The sequence below is a fragment of the Bidens hawaiensis genome, unplaced genomic scaffold (genome assembly GCF_021521415.1).
Source record: "Bidens hawaiensis isolate Kalapana, Puna unplaced genomic scaffold, B.hawaiensis_p1.1 tig00002839_1, whole genome shotgun sequence".
NCBI lineage: Eukaryota > Viridiplantae > Streptophyta > Magnoliopsida > Asterales > Asteraceae > Bidens > Bidens hawaiensis.
The window spans coordinates 2,620,334-2,627,722 of NW_027491153.1; positions in this window are offsets into that span (position 1 = coordinate 2,620,334).

The window sequence follows — 7,389 nt, forward strand, 5'->3', positions numbered from 1 at the left end:
GCCTGTGGCCATCGACTACCCTGCCTCAAGGCCGGCCCTGGTTGACCCGTTAAAATTTGACGAAATTACTTTATTACCCTCATATAATTATTATAACATCACCAACATTACCGTTCACCCGTTTAATCGATCACATATTCATCTCCTTCATCTCTTCATCGATTCACTTCTTCATCTCTTCATCGGTGATATCTCAATCCAAGTCAAGTCAATACTCCTCGGGGGTCACCTTCCAAGCCGTCCCGGGTCGGCGATTCTTGTGTGCGATACTCGTGTGGTGCAGGGACTTGTTACCATTTATCGAGGACCGGGGCAAACCCGGGTCTTCGATTCTTGTGTCGTGTAAGTGTTTAATTAGTCACGAATTAGGGTTCTTGTGTGTTAATCGATCTTGATTCTGTTAATTTGGCTTAGGTCAATTTTAGGGCTAATTGTATGTTTATGTGATATTCATCTTGTAGTTGTTTAGGTTGTTTCTTTGTTGATATGTTAAGTTCATTACAGAATAGGAGTTGTGGATGGCTAAAATGGGCTGATGATCCCACATACCCTAGTTGTGAAAAAGTAATTCAAGCAATGGTAAAGATGATGAACAAGAAATATGAATTTGCAAGAATGAAAACCAAAGAAGTAACAAGCTTGAAGATGTCGTTAGTAATTAGTTGGTTGTTGTTCTTTGTGTATGTTTGTGTTTATTGATTAGTTGTTTAGATTGTATTTGTAGTATGGGTAATGTAATCTTTGTTGTTGTGATTCTAATTTATGTTAAATGTTTAAAGTTTGTTGTTTGATCTATCTACATGATTATTGTTGCAAATTATCAGTCATGTTGCAGCCATGATGAAATTGAGAAGGATAATGTACATTTGGGAAAGCATGAGTTGGAAAAGGATGTAGAGCAGTTTGACAATGAAGCAAGTCAATTGGAAGATAAGGAGGGTCAATTGGAAGAAGATGATATGATGGCTTATTTGGTGCAAGAAGTTGACAATGAATTATTTAGACCATATGAAGAACATGAAATGGAGCTGGTGATGATTATGACCCTGAGGTTTTGAAAACAGCTTACGATTGTACTATTGAGCTGAAGTAAGATTACTATTATGATCCATATGAAGCCGACCCCGTGTGGAAATCTGACTAGTCAAATGATGATTGTCATTAGAAGTAGTATTGTACTTGGTTTCTAATATTGTTTGCATTGTTTGCATTTTAATTATAGTGTGATGTGTTACTTTAATTTAACTTGATTTTGAATTGAAAACATTTGTCAAAAAACCATCCCAATCAAAATATCATACAAACCATAATTGTCAAACATGCTACAAGTTTTAAATCGTCTTAAACACAAACCATCATAACACATGCTACAAGTTTTAAATTGTCTCAAACACAAACCATCATAACACACAACATCAAATTGTCTCAAACACATCCATAACACAGCTTTTAATAGTCTCAACACACACCTTGTTGACTTTATTAGGGTTGACTTGGTTGTGGAGCTCCTTGAGAAGACCGGATTTGTTCAACTGGTGTTGGCTTGCAAGTCCTGATGTTGTGTCCATATTCTCCGTATTTTTAACATTTCTTGAAATGCCCCACCCTAGTTAGTCTGTGTCACACCCCAACCTCTACCCCGCAACACAAGGGTCTAACCAGCTGGGCTAACCAGCGTGTGCATTAAGAACCTGCTTCCATTATTTATAAACACACACAAAAATTAACAGAAACTGATCAAAAACCCTAACAATCAACTTGGTTAATCCCGTTGATTTTAACCAAATCAATATTGGGGCTTTTGATCTGCACTATATCTCGATCTAAACCATATAGATAATTACCTTGTACACTGATCGGAGATGGGTAAATCGGACAACAAGGTGTCGGCGCAAAAAGGTTATGAAAGGGCCAGTAAATGCATAAATTAATATAATTATTTATAGGGGTAATGTCGGCTATGATGTAAGGAATCAATATGCACATTTAATTGAATTATCATCACAGATTTCGTGTTCATCAAGAGTTAGAGGATCCGGTTAGGTATTTAGGGAAGAACAGATCAAGTTTGATATAATTAACATGTTTAGTTGTCGGTTTAGGCCGAAATTAACAATATGAGACTAGATACGAGATCAATTATAACTTAACAACGAAAATTAAGGTCCAAGTAACAAATTCTTGAATTAAGGTTCAAGAAAAATATAAGTGGATACGGGTTGGTATAATGATACCCAGATTGGGGATAAGGATTAAAATAAAATTTACAGTTTAGACCCTAAATTTTGGAATTGGATACAAAAGAAGAAACTTTATACTTTGGGCTAAATTTGTCATAAAGTGAAAGTTATAAATATACATTATAAAATTAATTAAATAGTAATATAATAATAATTGATCTTCTCGATAAACGCGTTATTTTAATAAAATAATCCGAACATCAAAACGAGTCGGATATTTATTAAAAAATATAAATCCAGAAAAACCCGAGTTGTTACAGTACATGTAACATCCCGGCCTCTCGTACCACCAATATTGTCCGCTCTGCCCACGAAGAGCTCACAGATTTGTTTTTGGTTGCCCAAAACGCGTTGGTGATGTTAAGAGACAGGACATTACTTATGAACCAATGATCTCTCTTGTCCACGGCCGATGTGGGATATCCTAAGAGTGGGACGATGTTGTGTTTGCCAAGGGTGTTACAAACAACCCCCCTTTGGACTCATCCTCCTCGATGAGGCATGTCCCATCATCCCGAACTGCACAAGAGTGGATCTGATACCACCTGTAACACCCCGGCCTCTCGTACCACCAATATTGTCCGCTCTGCCCACGAAGAGCTCACGGATTTGTTTTTAGTTGCCCAAAATGCGTTGGTGATGTTAAGAGGCAGGACATTACTTATGAACCAAGGATCTCTTTTGTCCACGGCCGATGTGGGATATCCTAAGAGTGGGACGATGTTTTGTTTGCCAAGGGTGTTACAGTCTGCCTCTTGTAGAAAACACTTGTTGGACCTCGTCTATTTTCATTTTCCTCTTCTTGTTAGTTGCCATTTTTTTCTTCTCACCCAGTGCCTTCTTCATTCTCTTCTTCTGCCTCCCAATCTATGTGAAAACATAACTATTAAAGTCTAACTGCTTAGAAACTCAACAATTTTATACACATAATATACCTGATTATGGCTTGCAAGTCCTAATGTTGTGTCCATATTCTCCACATTTTTAACATTTCTTGAAATGCCTCACCTTAGTTAGTCTGCATCCTGTTGAAAACACTTGTTGGACCTCATCTATTTTCATTTCCTCTTCTTGTTAGTTGCCATTTTTTTCTTCTCACCCAGTGCCTTCTTCACTCTCTTCTTCGGCCTCCCAATCTACGTGAAAACATAACAATTAAAGTCAAACTGCGTAGAAACTCAACAATTTTTGCACATAACATACCTGATTATGATGTTTAGGTGGAGTTAATTATAACACCCCAACCCGAAATAGGTTGACGTGTCACTATTACAGATATCATAATCCAAACACAATCCATTAAAAAAAGAATAAAATCCAAGGATAACCAGTAAGTTAAAACGAACCGAAAGATATCCTAAATCAAATTATTAAATAGAATTAAAAAAATGTCTTTAAAAATCTTGAACTTCATTAATCACTCTCACACTGATTCCCCTGATTTCGGCGATTACATGTCAACAAATAAGAAAACATAACAAAGAAAATACGGTTGAGCCAAAAATTTGCCAGTAACGAAAATAACAATAGTACAAGTAACGACGGTCGAATGAAAATATATTTACGAACTTTGCTTCGAACTCGAAACCAAACTTATACGCAAACAAATACTAAACGTATCCTAATGCATAACCCGATACTTGATCAGGACATGATCAGACCCATATAGAAGCACATCAATATAATATTTGAACACATACATACATACAACAAACCACGCGACTCTATATAATAAGAAACAAAGTCACGTGAGAGGGAAGCACCAACGACCCTAAACAGACCGGTACACAATTAGCTAGTATGTGCACCCATGAGACGGTGAGTATGGTGTATACCCATTATTCCATCTCCACACAACAAACGCAAACTCGGAGCTAAGATCGATCTATACGCCTCTAGGGGCCAAGGTTCTACGCAAGCACGACCTAGAGACGACGTGAACTTTCATTATGCACTGTCACGATAAGTGCAATGCCGTTGACGCCCCAACAACAATTCAGACATGCTCGGGTGACAGAGTACAGAAGCTAAGGTAATGTAAACAATCCACAAGCAACTAAAAATGCTACCAACGGAACATGCAATAACGAGTACAAAATATAAATATAAAGCATAACATGCCAAATAAACTCAAGCTATAACTAGAAGTAACGAAAAGTCTGCACTACAAAGTGACTGACACCGAACATATAAAATGGAATACTAAGAGTAAAGAAAACATAATGAGTGCCTTAGTCAATAGCGAAAGCAAAACAAATAAATCAACGTCGTCCGCGAATTATGCAAGAGCCTGTGGTTTAGTTACATTTTAAATTATATATAGAGAGAGAGCGGTTATTGTACGCTAATGTCTTATCGTACGATAGGTACGCGAGAACTTCAAGCGTTCGATCAAAAATTTCAAAACACGCGCCTGAATTTTTCTAAAATGGTAATATTGTCAAATAATCTCCCTAAACATCCCTAAAATCACTCTAAAATAAATCAAACTGAACTCGGCGACGATTAAGCGTACTCAGTAACTACCCTAAAAATAAACTGAACCACACTAGACGAAGAACGAAGATAGAGGAATCGAAGAACCCTAAATCATCAGTTTTGCGAAAGGAAAGAAGATCAAAAGAAAATAAAGATAGACCTCGGATTACTAACAAATCGGGTGGTTTTTATGATTCTTGTAATCGTTTTAGGGTTTAATCATTGTAAAAAATGTAACCGTTGATTTTGTAAGTGTGTTGACAAGCGTTTGTATTGCTTTGTATCATTCTATATTTTTCTAGTGAATTTATGTTTTATTTTTGGGCTTAAGCGTGGTACAAGCGTTTTATAATGGTGTTAATATTGATATATTCTTAAGCGTCTACAAAGCGTTTTATTATAATTGTATCATTTGCTTGTATGCAATTAAGTCTGGATATGTTTGTAAGCGTTTTATAAGCATTTGGGATGGTTATATCATCTTGATGTATGGAGTTAATTCTGGATATGCTTGTAAGCGTTTTATAAGTGTTTGGGATAATTATATCATCTTGATGTATGGTGTTAATTCTGGATATGCTTGTAAGGGTTTTATAAGCGTTTGGGATGATTATATCATCTTGATGTATGGAGTTAATTATGAATATGTTTGTAAGCATTTGGGATGATTATATCATCTTGATGTATGGAGTTAATTCTGGATATGTTTGTAAGCGTTTTATTAGCGTTTGGGATGATTATATCATCTTGATGTATGCAATTAATATTAATGTAGTCTTAGGCGTTTATTAAGCGTTCCGTGTGTGATTCATGTAAAGCTAAGAAGGCAGGGGATAAAAAGAATGATGTTAAACGAAAATGTGTTGATAAGAATACTGAACAAGTTGATGCCGGAGTGAAAAAGGTTAGAACAAAACATGTTGAAACAAACCCTGATTCAGACTTTGAAGCTCCAATCAACAAGTTGTTAACAAAGAAGCGGAAAGATGTAGAAGACAGTACCTCTAACTCGGACTTTCAACAACCAAAGAAGAAAGTTGTTAACAAAACATGTTGAAGCAAACTCTGATTCAGACTTTGAAGCTCCAATCAACAAGTTGTTAACAAAGAAGCGGAAAGATGTAGAAGACAATACCTCTGACTTGAACTTTCATTAACCAAATAAGAAAGTTGTTAAAGGAAAGAAGCTAGCTGAGAGGATACAAAGGAAACCTTTTGTTGAATTTATAAACAAAAAGTTGCGAGTCAGATGTGCACCATTTAATATTGTTGATGCAGTAAGTGCAATGAACTCTGAACCAAATATGGATGAATCTTCCTTCTTTAACGGTGATGGATGATGATGATGATGACCTCCAATCCTTCAAACTCTCCACAATGTAACATTATGAAAATTTCGAGTTCAAAATGTCAAACTTTCCAAAGTATATGGACCAACTTGTCAAATTCCAAACTTTAGGGTTTAAAAAGAAAAATCTGTACTCTTGTCCTATCGCGATACGCGATGGGACAAAAAACAAACCAATAGAGTATCGCGAAGGGCTTGGTCAAAACTTCTGGAAGGGGGTCAACAGCGATACGCGATCGCTGATTGAACCAACGTCATCACGTATCGCGATGACATGGTCTGACACAATGTGACAAGTGTGCCACGTGGCAGACGGTAGCACAGTGTGTCGCCACGTGTCACTACGTGGCAACACGTCCGCCACGCGGCACAACGCCTGCCACATGTCGCCACGTGGTAGGTCTACGTGGTGACACTGATGGCCTACGTCGCGATACGCGACGGGTGCCCAGGAGGCCATCGCGTATCACGATGGGCTCCAAAATTTGGCTATAAATAGAAGGCCACGGGTTCAGCTGATTTCACACCAATTCACACATGCAAATCATCTCTCTAACATCTCTCTACACCTCGAAGTTCGTGCCCTAGATCCACCTCGATAAACGTGCCATAATTCCTCGATAAGCGTGCCCTGATTCCTCGTTTTGTGTGCCGACGTTTCCTCGAAGTTCGTGCCATCCTCCACCCACATACAACCAAGAAAGCGTTTGTTATCATGCCGATGAGTATCGAGAAGCGTGCCAACAAGTTTTGAAGATTGGTATTATCGTTTGGCGACGAGAAGGGACGTTGATCAAAACGACAAAAGAGACCAAGCGGCGTTGGAGTGCTGCTCGAGTTTTTAGGGTTTCTAAACGCCAACAAGGTAAGGCGTAACGACAAAAGAATATAATAAAATATTATTATAAAGGCTTAAACTTTAAGTCGCGGTTATACTCGATACCTCGATAAAAGAAAAGAAAACATAACAAAGAAAGAAACAAAAATAAGAATATGAGTATTGATAAATACATATGTGTGTAAGTATATATTCTTTGTTATGAAATTATTTTTTAAGTGATAATGATTATTCTTAAATAATAAAAGAAAAGAATACGTTTCTTAGAGAAGAAGAAACGTCGGGTTTTTATAAATAAACTAAAGTTTTATAATTACTTTTAAATCAAAGGTTTTCAAGTAAAAGAGATTTATGAACTTTGTTATTCCTAAGCCACGATGGGCCGAGGCAGGCGTAGTCCCGAGGGGTAATAAAGTAAAAGAAAATATTTTAGCGTTAGTGTGTTCACCAGCATTCGTTGCTGACGTATTTTATTACATTTTGCA